Here is a 15,986-nt window from a genome sequence, read left to right on the forward strand (position 1 = left end):
CGGCTTCCATGGCTCTTTATGATCTAGCCCTTTTTTTCCTCTCCAGCTTACCTCTTTATACTTACCCCAACACTTATAATGCAACTATTCATTACTATGAATAATTCTTATGTATCTTACCCTTCCAAAATAATATTTTCATTAAATTCACAGACATTAGAATATTGAAAGTAAGTTAAATCTATTTGGTGCTCTTCAGTTTAATCTCCTGCCCAGTCTATATTTGTGGGGCCCCAAGAAAAGGCTCACTTACTTCATGTCTAAATATCAAAAAGTTAGCAATCAAACTCAAAGACTGTTAAATAATATATATTCCATCCTCCCATCTTATCTAATATATTCATACTAACCTGTCAGGTCTGGTTTTAATTTTTAATTCTCAGGTTCTTCAGCTATACTGAAGTACAACAATAATGTAAAAAAAGGTACCCACAATCAATGGAACAGAGAGTTCAGAAATAGACCTTTACATGAATTGTTCATACGTTTTATTTGTCATGATCAAAAGCTGCAAACAACTTAAATGTTCATCAGCAGATGAATGGATAAAAATAGAATACAATCACCATGACAAATAATGAACTATTTGATGCATGCAACAACACAAAATAAATCTTTGTCTCTATGGAAAGTGTTTCCATGGCTTGCCAATATTTGACATTCCTGAATACATGGTGTTGTGGAACCAATGTTTGTCTACCCCCACCAAATTAATATGTTGGAGCCCAACTTCCCAACATGGTGATATTTGAAGGTAGGGACCTTTGGGGGTGCAATTAGATCATAAGGGGGGAGCCTCCATTAATGGGATTAGCGCTCTAATAAGAAGAGACACAATAGGGAGATGGTCTTGCTCTCTGCCATGTGAGGCTATAATAAGAAAGCAGAACAGGAAGAGGGTGATCCAAGAACTGTATCAGGCAGCACCTTGATCTTGAATTTCCCAGCCTCCAAAACCGTGAGATTTCCTAGTGTATGGAAATAGACTTTGTTGTTGTTGTTAAAGCAGCCTGAACTGATTGAGACATATGGTTAGAGTCATCTCACCATACCGTGACTGCTATGCTGTAATACTTACAAAGTCTAGACCAGGTGTCGGCAAACTTCTTATGCGAATGACCAGATAGTAAATATTTTAAGCTCAGCAGGCCAGATGTTCTCTGTCACAGCCGTTCAAATTGAACCTTGTAGCAGAAAAAAGAGCCATAGACAATACATAAAATATGGGTGTGGCACTGTTCCAACGAAACTTTATTTGCTAAAACAAACAGTGATTGCATTTGGTCCACAGAATGTAGTTTGCCATCCTGTGGTTCAGCCTATTAGATCTGGTATGTGTGTTTCAACTTTCCCCCTCTCTGATATGCCGGATCTGGGACCTGTTGGTCCTTTGTCTAACTCACTGATCCTGGATATCAGGGAAGACGTCAGTGGATCTCAGCCGTTTCTGTGATGCTGGGATGCCTGGACAATTAGAGTAATCTGGAGACCTTTCCAGGGGTAGTGAGAAGGTTCTTTATCTCACACGATGCCAAAAGCCTATGAGAAGTAAGATAAATTAAATAGAACTGCACATTCTTTGTCTCCACCATGGGGAGGTGGAGTTTATTTCTGTGCCCCTTAAATCTGAGCTAGCCCTGTGACTACTTTAACCAATGAATACAATGGAAGTGACAGTATACACTTTCTACCCTTAATCCTTAAAAAGGCCTTAGATGCTTTTGATTGTGAACTTTTGGGAGCCCTGAGCTACTATGTAAGCTGCCTGCTTAACCTGTCAAGATGCTGTTGGGTGACATCTCATGGGTAACCCATGTGAAGAGCTAAACAGAGAGAGAAGCCCAGCCATGCAAGCATCTAAAGCTAAGTCCAGCCTCTTAGCCACCCTTTTCGAGGCATCAGAGTGAGCCATCTTGGATGTTCCAAGCCAGGTCAATGCCTCTGATGACTGTGGACTCTGCTAACACTATTTAGAACAGAAGAATTGCCCAGGTTCTTCCAGTAAACCAAGACAATAACATTGTTCTAAGCAACTAAGTGTGGATAGCTGAAACAAGGAGATAAGAACACTAAATGCGACCTCTGTCTAAGTGAAAAGATTAGACTAGATTAGTGATTCTCACAGCAGGTTTTATGAGATGCATGCATTCGTTCACCAAATACGAGCATAAGGATTTCATGTTCAAATGAAGTTTGGGACTATTTTATGAATGAAAATAAATAGGCTTATTTACACATAGGCAGAACTTTCAGAGGTTTTAACATATACATTTAATAATAAACATTATGAAAGTTCAAGAGGAGAATATAATGTTTGGCTGTGACTTTCTTAAAGATGTACTTATTCACATTCTGAGGAAAAATTCCCAGAAGATATGATATCTAAGCTATATCCTGACCAAGAAGTAAAGTCCAGAAGATGCTAGACAGGATAGTCTCTTCTAATTGTCTACGCTCCGTTAGGGAATGGTGCCTCGGCATTACCAGATCTCTGATGTGAGTGGAGCAAGCACATGGAACTCCCGGTGGGTATCCAAACCTCTCCTCCAGCTTTCACACCATTCTACTCATTATGGGTAGAGGCTTCTGCGTGGAGACATTGAAATAATTTTCACTTCCAATTCTAGTCCATCACCTGAATGAAAATAACGTATAAAGGACCCACGGACAAAGACAGCAGGGGTAGGGAGGATTGGCAGTGGGAGGTGGGGGGTGGGTAGTGCGGGGGAGAGTAATGAAGGAAAAATAGGGACAACTATAATTGAACAACAATAAATTTTTAAAAAATAAAGCAGAAAAAAGTCTTCACTGCAGCATGACATATGTAACAACAAAAGATTAAAAATAGTATAAATATCCCAGAGAAAGGACTGAGTAAAATGTGCAATAAAATAAAATTTAATATTACTCGAAATGATAAAAAAGAATCATGTCATTGAGAATGGGGAAAAAGACCAAAATCATAATTTAATGGGGTGAGAACTCAGCAAAAACTTTGTATAAACTGAGCTTGTCTCATGTGCGATTATATTTCAGAATAATATCATTTCTTCGGTGACTCTGTTCTCTCATTTTAAAAATAGGCTTATAGGCTTTGCTTTCCTAAACTAAAAATAAAATAAAAATAAAACTGAAAATAACATATCACTTCCCAAGCTCGCTTACTTGTTAAGATACTATCTTAATTGTCCTACTCGACATCTTAGCACCAAGCTTCTTGAATTAGTTGTGCGCGCAGTTGGCATTTCTCCCCTCTCTTGTCATTCACTCCACAATCTACTATAATTTGGTCCCTCCTCTCACTCTCAGTTACTTTTTAAAATGGCACATTTTCCCAGGTGATCTCATCCAATTCCAAACTTTCAACTCTTACCTGTGTACATTATAATGGAGAGTAAGGAGCGTTTTAGATCTACACTCCCACCTACCTACTGCCCATACCAGAAGTCCAATGCTCACACCTATTCAAGCATTTATTCATTGATTGAGCACTAATTCTGGGTCCAGAATTTTGCTAGGCTATAGGTTTTATTTTATTCATTTATTTTCAGGAAGGGGGAAAGGAAAGAGAAAGAGGGAGAGAAATATCAACGTGTGGTTGCCTCTCATGCACCCCCACTGGCAACCTAGCCAGCAACCCAGGCATGTGCCCTGACAGGGAATTGAACCGATGATCTCTTGGTTCACAGGCTGGCACTCAATCCTCTGAGACATATGCCTGATTTTAACCCTTATGAGGACTCTACTCTTGAGAGCTTAGGATTCAGTGGTAGAGACAGATCTATAACCAAACACTTATACAGAAAACCACATTTCTACGGGAACAACAAGGAGAAAACCTTCACTCAGCCTTGGTAGTGGTGGTAGGGGTTTGGAGGAGGCTGCTCTAAAGGCCTCCCAGAGACAAAAACGACTAAGTCAAGCCTTTGAGAAACACAGAGAAGATTAAAGAGAAGAGAAAAGCAGCCAACTAGAACAAGTACCTTGTAGGGAGATAAGCAGGGAAGAGACTGAGAGACTGAGTCCCGTGCTCACAGAAGAGCAGGTTGTTCTGCATGGCATGGTCCAGAAAACACGGTGGACAAGAAGCCACAAGGGAGCAGTAAAGCTGGAGAAAGAGCTGTCTTTATAGAAGCCAGATTCATTGATCGCTCTGGGATTGTGCAACAATGACGTGTTTTTGTGTTTCCCTTATAGATGGAATATTTCAAATATACACAGCATGTTTCTAATAAGGTTAAACATGCTTTTACCCTGTGCCCCAGCAATTCTATTCTCAGGTGTTTACCCAAGAGAAAGGAAAACATATTATGTCCACACAAAGCAAACACTTATTCAAGAATGTTCATAGTAACCTTATTCATAGGAGCACTAAACTGGAAAGGACCCAAATGTCCATGGGGGAGAGGATGAATAAACAAATTGTGGTATATTCATACAATGAACTAACAGTAAAAAAACAAGCTACGAAGACACAAAACAACATGGGAGATCCTCAAAAGCATTATGTTGAGCAAAATGAGAGAGAGAGAGATCATATATACTGCTTAATTCTACTCGTATGAAGTCCAAGAATAGGCAAAATGTATTAAGGTGATAGAAATCAGAAAAAGGTTGCTCTGGGTATCAGGGTGAATGGGACAGGGAACATTGATAGAAAAGGAACAGGGGAACTTTCTGGGGTGCTGGAAATGTCCTCTCTGTTGCTTTAGGTGGTGGTTACATGGGTTTATTCAAAATACATAACGTTAAACACTATGATTTGTGCATTTTATTAAATGGTAATTATACTTCAATTTTTAAACCTACCAATGAGATTGTTTCTTTCAAGAGTCTAAGGGTGGCAACACGGTTTGTCTAGACTAAAGCTGCTTAAGTCCTGCAACCTGGTACATTGCAATATGATGACTCTAAGATACATTTCAAAGCATGGAAGGGAAACAAACACAAATATGATGTGAAAAGTTATTTAAAAAGGTGATAAAGTGTGAATACTTCATGTCTACTATAATTTGGAACTTTTCAATTAAAAAAAAACCTGAGATATCAATGGCTTCTAATTTGAACATGTATAAAGGGTATTTCTTTTGTTACTTATAATTTATTAATTTCTTCTCAGTAGAAGAGAGCTAGATGAAAATTAATGGACTATGAAAAAAATTGAGTGACAAAATCAATAGAAATTTTTTTGACATCAAGAAATGCATTGTAACACGACATTTGCTAATAATACAAAGAGTGCTAATTCATTAAGAAGAAGAAAGTTTTGAGTTAAAGTACGGATTAGGTTTTTTATTCTTTGATAAGCTAATTAAGGAAGAGGGAAATATTGGAAAATATTTGAATTTCTTTCAAATGGATATAAAATCGTGACATTGAAAAAGATGAAGTAAAATTCACAACATAACATTACAACAGAGACTCCAATGACAAGCTGATTCTTGAGTGTTATCAATGGAAAGAGTACTTAAAGTTATTCATACACAAGGAAATTCACAATGCCCTGAAACATTACATCTCTTACAGCCCATGTATGAGAGAAACTTGAGGTTCTTCCATACTTGACAACAATCCTGAAAATTTACTTAGGAATAGGTTGTGAACCATAACACAAATTTTTATCAAGCATACTAGAGGAATAACTGCATTATCATTCTGTTCTTTTTATAGGAAATAATAAAATTCTTGTTGTGTGGTCAGCAATATGCAACCAAAATGTAGACTAGATAAAATTATAGCTGTGAGACAAGTAGTTCATTGATAATAAAATATAGGGTGTTTTCCCCTCTAGATTTTGTGATATTTCTGGAATTTGTCAGAATTTTAAACCTTGTAATTCATTTTTATTTCTTTTCTCTCTGCAATAAATATTCACTTTCATTTTTTACTTTGTGTATATAATTTTGAATTCCTCTTCTTAAAATGAAGCTCCAAAGCTACATTAGTGTAAAACCCCACCAGACCTAGCCCCACCTGCTTTATTCGAGGCTGTGTCTTCCTCAAGGTCAGGGGTTGGGACCTTTTTCCCTTTGTATTCCTGGCCTGGTGCCTAACAAAAAACAGGGGCCTAGCAAATATGTGTGAAGTTAAGTGGAATGGGGCCAATGGTCTGATAGTTTAGTACAAGGCAAACTATCAGTGATGGAGGGCACAGTGCAGACACATTAGACCACAGCCTGAATTCTCCCTGCTGAAGAAATATCCTTTTACCTCTTGGGATATCAGTCTGGCAGATTCTAATAATGTTTATCCAATCCAGCCCTCTTGTAACCTCAACACCCTGGATACAAGTCCTACTCAGTTAAAACTAAAAATCGAATACCGTTTCTGTATATTGTTTTATCTATACATTTCTAAAGGTCATAAACTCAGTACCTTTCTGGTTTTATCATATTTGGAGGAAATATTACAAATGGGTGTGGTTTGGACCTTTGCTGTAAATTCAACTATATTCTGAATAATTTAGTTACCTACCTTGGCATTGCCAAAGTCAATGAAAATAGATTTACAACAGTTAAGATGATGGGCACTGTACATCCCAGTTTGCTAGGTGAACTGAAGTAATTTGTTACTTTCCACAACCAGAAATAGAAACGGTGAGATTACCAGACTATAGGTTTGCTTTAGAAGCTGTCTACTCAGGCAGCGCTCCTGTTATCCCATGCCAACAGATGTGAGCCTATTTTTAAAGACTTCTGGGAAAGGGAGATTCCCTGACCTTCCTTAGCAACCGGTTCCGGTGTTGACAACACTTGCTGCCGGGATGCTGACCCTCTGAGCCTGGCTAGAGGGTTTTAACATGTTTCTCTGTGTTGGGGTTTCGCATTGTTTCTATTTCCTCGCTTAGCATTCATTTTATTCCCTTACCCCTTTGCCTTTTTCCCTATTACTTTTGCTTGTAGGCATACTTTTAGAATAAAAATAAAATTTAAAATTATCAAAAACTAAGATAAAAGCAGAACAGGCAGAATATCGCGTTAGCTGTCATACATACTTATGGAAATGCATTATAGATTACATTTTACACAGAAGATACTTAGGCATTTGATATTCTGTTCGTATCTGCGTCTAGCAGACATTTGTGAACTCGGGTGAGTTGAGGCTATGCATCATTTTATTGAAACCCATTACATTTTGATAGCTTTAACTATTTAAAATATTTATATATTTGTTTTAGACTAGTCTCTTCTGGATGGTCTCCAAATTGTCTTATTTTTCCCTAAGTTGATGAGTTCTGAACTGGATGTGAAACTCTAATAATGGTCTGCGTAGTGCTGAGCGTCTTGGTCAGGAGACCTTTCATTGATTTATAGTGTCTGCCTGTGGATTCATCAATATATGTAACTAACCAATAGTTTTGTAACTAACCAATTTATACTTCTTAATCCCTTCATCTTTTTACCCAGCTCCCACAGTAAGACTCATCTTGACTTTCTCAGAACCTAAAACAACGTGAAAAACAATAAAGAACTGTGAGATTGATGTGGCTTCTCCGAGTTAAAATTCCAGCCAATATAGCACTCTCAGCTTTACCGTCAAACTATGTTACCTGAGAATGAGAGGTGATAAAATTATCACCATTTTGTAATGTGTGCCAAAGACCTTAAAAGAAATTTAAACATTCTTTAAAAGTATAGGAGCTGCATTCTCGAGGATTGAGATCCAAAATAAAAACAACTTTAATTTTGTGACAATTTCTTGTAGCACAAACTAAGAGCATGAGCCTGCCTTGAACTAGAGGAAACTTCTACAGAGCTCAAGCTGTATCTTCATGGTTCAGTAGGTTCCTAGCCTTCTCGTGGGGCCTGCCAATCAAGAGTCTTAGGAGAGGTCTTTCTGGTAGACCAGCCCTGACTGCTTGAAATGAGGCAGACATCACCAGAGCATTTCAGAGGCCAGACACCAGATGGGAATGATACATCTCAACTATTAGGGATTTGGATCAGAGAGCTAAAGGTGAAGGTCGTATCTCATTTGTTAAATGATGTAATTCATTATTAGATCAGGACAAACCAGTTAACATCTGAAGTATAATTTTGGTTGCCATTTATAACACACCTGCCAGTTCATTTGGCCTCACTGGGTGCTGAATTGTGTGTAGCATTTCACAAAAACCTTCATAAGAGCTAGGAAATGACCTACGCAAGTCACAGCTCTGAGCAAATCAAAACTTTTCTTCCTGTGCCCATTAAATGTTAGCATGTTTGAGTTACTTAATGAAATAATGTATTATTTAAAATATGAAGCAGAAAACTCACCGGATAAATTTAGTAAGCTTTGACAAGATGTATGGAACTTATTTACTAAAGATATACATGTCTCTTGGACTTTATACATAACCATTAATGTTTCCTAGTTCCATGCTCACATGCTCATGACACTGTTGGTGCTCTAAGCTGCCCAAATATCACATTTTCTTTGTAAAGAGGAGAAATTGAGAACATAGGTTTTCAAGAGCAAAATAAATTTGGAAGCTGCTTCCTTAACATGGAGACGTGATTTGAACTTAAGTCTTTGCTAATAAGAGAAAGATACCCTTTATAGATATTCAGAAGGCTATTATTTTTACTCGTCAACTCTGATAATACAAAGCACGTTCCAAGACAAGCTGGGGGCGGTAACCAAGGGCTTCGTTTATCTGAAGTTAGAAATGCCCATGATGGGTTGGCAGGGCTGTGGGCAGCACTGTGTTTCCCGGTTCTCTCTAATTAGCCACAGAAAAATGTGAAGAATAGCACCCACATTATCTAAGTTCTCTTTCAGATTTGCTACCTTAAAAACTGTTTTCCTTTTGTCATGTTCAGCATGTATAATTATGCTTTCAGAAGGCCCTCAGCTTTGAAATTCTTTCTTTGCTGACCTGCCATCCAGCTGTAAGTCCTATGTAGAAGCCACTACTAATTTTCTGAAGGTTCCTTCTGGGAAAAGTTTAAGAAATTAATTAATAGAATATGCCAAATATATTTTTAACTCCGATGTCTATCCCCGTTTTGCCGACCCGTTCCCCATAAAGGAATTTTCCTCTGGCTCCTGCTTGCTTCTCTTATGCTCTCTCTCAGGAGCAGCTGCCTTCCCTGTCCAGCCACACTGACCTTTCGGTTCCTCTGGCCCTGAGCTACTTCTTGTCTTAGGGACGCTGCATTCTCAGTTCCCCCTTCCCAAGGCACTCTTTTGCTGCCCTTCGCCATCCGGTCCTCCGCCCAAATGCCAACTCTGCAGGTATCTCCCATCCCCATCCAAAGTTGTGCTGCTGCCCCAGTTATCTTGTTTTATTTTTCATGATATGAAATGGTCTTATTTGTTAATTTGATTACTATCAATTATCAGTTATCTTGTTTATCAGTTATCTTGTTTTATTTTTCATGATATGAAATGGTCTTATTTGTTAATTCGATTACTATCAATTCCCCAGCAAAGCCCCACGGAGCTCCGAGGCCCTCATCTTCCTTGCTTACCTCTGTATCTCTACCTACAAAACAGTGCCCAGCGTGTGGGCACTTGATGCATTAGTTTTGGGGATAGATAGATAAATAGATGAGTGGACAGATATCGTCATTCAGTAACATCTATGGAGACTGAATTTAGAATACTGATTCACTAGGCAGGGGTGCCAGGGAGATTTCTGGAGTGTTAAAAATAATCTTCATCTTGACCAGAGTAATGGTTACACAAATACACACAGATTCGCAAAAGTTAATGGAGCTGTATCCTTACGATTTGTTTATTTTGTTTACCTAAATTCAAAAAATTCTAACTGTCATGTCAGCTTGCTACCTTATTATACATAAAATTTCTAGGTAAGGGTATGAATCACTGCACAAGCTTTGTGACAACTATTTAACTTTGTTCTATTTTCTCCTCTTAACTCCAGGTTCAACACTATATAAAAAGTGTCAAATCTACCAGAGAGCTCACCAAAAGATTGATTGGGAATGGGTCAAGTCACAGTTCTTGGCAATCCTAAAAGTTTAAGGTAGCAATAAAAGACCTCATTGGCTAAATTAAATTAAAAAATATTTTCCGCAAAATATTTTAAGGCTGATAATTACAAACAACTCTTCTTGTTTCTGAGCGTACAGAATGTCAAATTTATATGGCATTGGGTTAAACCAAAATCTCTATCTCCTTTATTCCTTAAAACTGGAAATTGAAATTTTGCCCTAAGAAACCACACCAAGAGCTTGGGAGGGAAAATGAAGGTCCCTGATGAGCTCTCTACCCTCTTCTGCTCCGTTCTGCTCTCCTCTCTTCCTACCTTCATGTTTTTTTTTTAAGATTTTATTTATTTGTCTTTAGAGAGGAAGGAAAGGAGAGAAGGAGTGAAATGTCAATGTATGGTTGCCTCTCGTGAGTCCCCTGCTGGGAACTGGCCTGCAACCCAGGCATGTGCCCTGACTGGGAATCGAACTGTGATTGTGTGGTTCTCAGGCCCGCACTCAGTCCGCTGAGCTACACCAGCCAGGCCCTACCTTCATGTTTTGTTTCTCTCCTGACCCTGCTGGATCATTCGCAGTTTAACTTGCAGAGTTCATTACCGTTAAGGAATCCCATTGTATTTTGGATGAGGAAGTGGAAGGGCCTGGAAAGGGGAAGCAAGTCTCCTGTTAGTTCACCGTCAGAGACAGGACCTGTGCTCTGAGCAGACAGACCCACCTACCTCACTCCTAAGAAGCCTATATCATTATACGCCGTGTCCACAAACCCTGAGCGGAAGAACCCTCAGTTTGGTGCCAGACACCCTGCTTCTTTGTCTGTGTCTCACTTCCTATTTCCACATCCTTTCCCCATATGTCTGTGCCCAATTTCTAGGCCTCTATTGTACTCCTTAATGGTCCTGCTCAAGCTTTGGATCTCTCTGTCTCACCCCATCTTACACTTTGACAAGATAAATCAGTCTGAGTGCTAGGCTAGCTGTCACTCTGGAAAAGCAATCTAACAAATTAATCTCTCAGAAGAAGTTAATGACTTATTAAGAGCTTAGGATATTATGAACTCACTACTTATATTTGGATTGTTAATGGAAGATTTCAGTAGTTCAGAGGCTTAACCTCAAGCAGGGACGGCTAAGTGGAGGAATTTCTATTATACCCTGTTTTGGAGTGGGGGGGTGGGTGATGGAAGAGAGTAGGATGGTGGATGGGCTAGGGTGATGCTCCTGAGTTCTTAATGATGGAATTGTAAACCTGTGTTCCCCTACATCTAAGGGAGCAGTTCAGGCCTCAGCAATCCTGGACAGAGTTTATTTCGACTACGGATTCTTTTCTAATCTGATTTTTGTTCTTTGCTCTTAAGAGGTGTTCCAGGAAAGACCAGAGATCTAGTCTCCCTCAGGAGAAAGACCTGAAGTGGGCATATCTCGAGTTCACTCTCTGGGATGTAAGAAACTAGTTTCATTAGCAGGTTGTACTGCTGAAATGTGCAGTTTCTTTCTTAGAAACTGTTGACTCAGCTAGTCCAGAAAATCTAAAAAACTAAATCAGAAAAGTATTGGAGGTTTGTTTGCATCCTTTTCATCCCCACTAACTCATCTCTCCCTCACCCTTCTGTCCCCTGTAATTTCTAATTCTGTGCTCCAGAATTCCTTTGTCTCTACTCCTCTGGGGCTTTTATTTTCCTAATATATTTTTACACAGATGAATCTGAGTAAAACTACCATCATAAGAAAGTCTTTGAAGAATAAAAAGGGCCAGTTTGCCATAAGAGACCTGAGAAATATGATAGAGGAGAAAGTAGGGGGGATCTTAGGGGGGAAAGTGTAAAAGCAATATTTCTCAAGTTTTAATGAGAACCGGAGTCACGGGAGGTATCTTTTTCACCATGGAGTTTCCCAGGCCCTAATCTTGAGGATTCTGATTTTATAAGTTTAGGGGGCAGCCCCAACATTTAAATCAGTGTTTCAAGAGATGATACTGTGGGTGGTCTTTGGAAAATACCTACAGAAGTTCTGGGAGTAAGAGGTGACGCGTAGTTGGTTGGGTGTCTTTGAGCTCCCCGCATTCTGTGAAAGCTAGGAGGATGAGCACCTCATCATTCAGTCCTAACAGATATCACTTCGAATCTCAGTAAGTGTGACTCGGGCTGGTCCTTACTTACCACTCCCTCCCTTCACTTTTCTATTGAAGGAGGTTATAATGGAATAAAGAACCTGGTTTACATTAGCGTGTTTGACTTACATACTATCAACAATTTAACAGACAGGAAGATTTTCCTTCAAAATTCTTTTCCTTAACTAATTTCTGGAGACCCAAGTATTCTTCACACCACAAAAATCATGACTTGGCTTAATTTTTCTCTATATACCAACTACTGTGGATGAGTAGGAAGTGGGAAGTCCATCAGAGGGCAGTTCTAAATCACCCCTTTTTACCAAGACCCAAAGCTATGCTCCATTTATTCATGTGAATCTCACAGTATATAACCCCTTTAATACTCATATATCATTCTATATTTTAGTACTGCATATTATTTGTAGGGATGACATGCCAGTTAATTTATTTGGCACAGTTGTACAGAGGGACTTATTACAGAGATTTATAAAGTGTTTACAATCATAAGGAATCAGGCACTTGACCTTAGTCAACCCCTTAACTTCAAAAAAATTGAGAAACCAATTGAGGCCAAAAACTTAACGGCTACAGTGGACACCCCATCCAACGTCCTACACAGCTCCTCTTTTTCTCTTTTGGGAACTGCCCTTCCCTCCAAGCCCACCCTGCACTCCATGCCCAGGTTTGGACCAATCAGACCACCCCATTCCCCAAGTCCAGTGATTGGCTCAGGTGTAAGGACGTGATGAAGGCAGCCTGAGCTATCTGGGAAAGAGATCTTTTTCCACTGGTGTTGCTCAAGTAGAAGAAAAGATAATTTGGGACTCCTGCCACCACCCTGCAGAATGTTTGTCTGAAGCGCAAATGGGAGAGATGAGAAAATCCAAGAATGGTAGAAAGACTGAGCCAGGGCAACAACATCTGAGCTTCAGGATCTTGCTGAGTGGAACTTTAGTTCTTCCAGTTGTGAGTCAATGAAGTCCCTTTGATCCTTCAGCTAGTTGAAGGAGAAGATTTAAATTTGCAACTGAATGAGTCCTATTGGGAACACAGGTTTCCAGGTACCCAGTTTTCCTGCGGGGTCTGTCAGCCTACATGCTAGATGGCAGTAGATTTTGAGCTTTCCAGAATGCTTAAGAATCCACTGCAGTATCTGTTAAAAGAGCAAACTGCTGCGCCCACAAAGATTCAGATTCAGAGGAACTGGGTGGCAAAGTCCATAAACCTGTCCTTTACCAAGCTTTTTCCTGAGCGAGGCAAGTCCTTAGGGGGCGGCCTGGGAGGCTGCCCCATTCACTGGCTGTTGCGTTCCCTTCCAGTCACACTGTTCCCCTTGAGGTCTACAAGCAGGGCAGGTCTGCTCTGGCCGCAGAGCTTTGTCCTAGCTGTTCCTTCCACCTGCAAAGTTCTTCACCTCAGATGATCCCCAGTGCTCAAGTGTTTCCTTCAAGCCTTGGCAGAAATGTTACTTCTCAACAAGCCCTATTCCGACTTCTGTATTTCGTACAGCAACACAAAACCCCACCCCTCAGACGTTCTTTACCCTATTTCATGTCCTCCTCCCCATAACTCTTTTTACTTCCCAAATTCCATGCTGTTCATTTCTTATATTTGTTTTCTATCCTGTTTCTACTCCGCTCCCGGCCCCCACTGCTAGTACGCAAGCTCCGGGAAATCAGGGATTTGTTCACTGATGTATCCTAAGTATCTTTAGCACATAGCAGGCACTTGATAATTTTTTTTGAATGAAGGTGCTTTCCGTTTGAAGTGATTTCTGACTGAGAAAACGCTATACTGCCATGTGGAAATTATTTTACCAAGGCTACTAGATTTTTCCTTCCTTTGAAGTGAGCAGTGATAGGAAAGATGAGTAATAAAACGGAAGTTGCTTCATTGTTGTTGATGCCCCCTCTGGGTGCCCCGCAAGGTCAGCTCTGCCCACACAGTCCCCCTTTCATTAGAGCCACCTTGGGCCCAATGCACAGTTTCCCAAGGCTGGTTTTGTCTTCTGGGGACGTCTGGGAAGAGGAGTTCTTTTATTACTGTGACACTTAGAAGTAAGCAAGTGGACAGACATGTTGCAGCATTAGGGACTGGAGACAGGGATGCATGAATCTGAAGGAGAGTGATTCTTCCCAGTAGAGGGATGTCACCCAGTTCACACATACTCATAGATCTTTTTATTTCTGCATCAGCTTGCTTCAAGTTATATTATTTAGAGCCTGACGATTTTGGAACAAGGTAAGGAGAATCCAGCTTTGACTACAGATTGTCTGTGGGGGGTGGTCCTCTTTGGTGGTAGGTTCAGGTCATCAAAATAGATGTATATTTGCTTTAAAAATTATTTTAGTAGCCCAAGTACCTGAGTACAGGTACTAACAGTCACAGGGCGCCATTCAATCTAGTCTTTTAAAGAGGCATTTAAGATGTCAACATTCATTTGTGCTAGTGAAGCAAAGCTGCCTGCTACTTCCTTACTTACTTTGTGGGAGCTTGGGCAGCTGCTGTGTGTGCTGAAGGAAAATTGAATTCTTAAAGAAACTGCTTAATCTTCTCCATAAGCAATGAAATAAAATGGACTGTGGGAGTATGTGGCAGGTGGGTTTGGAAGTTAAAAAAATTCAAAAATCGCGTTTTGCGTTTTAAATGGACGTTTAAGAATGCAACAGCATACATTTAAGAGATGATGATGATTGGGGGAACTTTTATTAAGTGCATCAAGTTAAGAAGGGCTGAACAATAAAGAACTTACACAGTGAAAGGAGCCAGTTCAGCAGAATTAGGCCGTGAATTTAAATGAGATCAACCTAAAAAGACACAGGGAAACTTACTCCACATTGTTCAGATTGTTCTCCTTTGGAAAAAATACCCATGAAATAAGTATCAATCGCTTTACCTGCAGTCGTCCTTCACGACAATGTCGGCTTTGGATAGATAGGGACCGCAGAAATACAGCGATCGCAGGTCGAAGTGAAATATGAGGCAAAACAAAAAGGAAACTAGCAGCGCTATTCTCACAGACATTAAAGGGGCTGATTCGTTTTGATGAGTTCGTTTTTATTGAAAAGGGAAGGGAATATCTGATATGACTCGACATGTGGTCCTTTTCCGCGAAATCTGAAATTTGAGACGCGAAGCATTCCCCAGTTGGTGAAATACCTGCCTTAAAAGCAGAACCACAGTTAATGTCTTTGGCCCGGAATTCCAGAGACTAATTTTCACCCCTCCCACGGAGTCACCTGCTCAGGGGGAACCCCGGCCAGAAATCCGGGTCGCGCCAGGTCAAATCTTGCGTCTCTTGTTTACTCCGCCCCTAGCAGGGCGGCGGCTTGGCCTGCGGTGGGTAGGGCCGCTGGGGCCCGCGGCGCCCGGGGCACCGGGTTCCGCTCGCCTTGGCCTGGCTGCTCCGACTCCCGAGAAGGGTGGCGCGCGGTACTTGCCCGGCGGGAAGACCACCCGGAGGAGGCGGTCCCGGCGCTAGCCCCGCCTGGCTGCCGCTCGCTGCTCTACGGCCTTCTGGGAACCATCCCCGAGGGTTCACACGAGTCCACACAAGCAGGGTAACGGCTCGAGGGAGTCCCGGTGTCCCCCGGGTGTCGCTGGGGAGGAAGCCCAGAGCTCCGGCCCCCACTCGCCCGGGATTCCCCCGCCCTCCGGCCCCGTTCTCCTCGCGTTGGGTGTGATTTCACCCGCGTCCCTTCCGAGGAGAGCGGAGCGCGCAGACTGCTGGAGGCGGCTCGCCCGGGGTCCCAGCACGGCCCGCCAGGAAACCGGCAGCTGCTCCGCGAGCCGCTGCCCAAATCGGTTTGAGCATTCCGGAGAGGGCGGTCGGCAGTGCCCGAGCTGGGTGCGCCCAGGGCGCCCTGGTGAGTGACCCCAAGGAAAGGCAATTGGGGCATTTCGAGCGCGAGAAAAGTTCGTGCTTTCGCAGGGGCACGG

General features: G+C 41.2%; 1 long non-coding RNA gene across 2 annotated transcripts in view; it reads right to left on the bottom strand.

Annotated features, from left to right (window-relative positions):
* The window catches only part of LOC118978933 (uncharacterized), a 30,044-nt gene extending 14,353 nt beyond the window's left edge, over positions 1-15,691 (bottom strand). The window contains exons 1-2 of one of the 2 annotated variants that reach the window (XR_005064810.1): positions 15,287-15,691; positions 14,944-15,206 (exon numbers count right to left, since the gene is read on the bottom strand). This is a non-coding gene — a long non-coding RNA (uncharacterized LOC118978933). Of the gene's footprint in view, positions 1-14,943 lie in introns of both variants that reach the window. The other variant, XR_005064809.1, reaches the window with a different exon arrangement.
* Between the last annotated feature and the right edge of the window lie 295 nt (positions 15,692-15,986).

The sequence above is a fragment of the Sturnira hondurensis genome, unplaced genomic scaffold (genome assembly GCF_014824575.4).
Source record: "Sturnira hondurensis isolate 20B ecotype Veracruz unplaced genomic scaffold, ASM1482457v3 Scaffold0022201, whole genome shotgun sequence".
Taxonomy (NCBI): Eukaryota; Metazoa; Chordata; class Mammalia; order Chiroptera; family Phyllostomidae; genus Sturnira; species Sturnira hondurensis.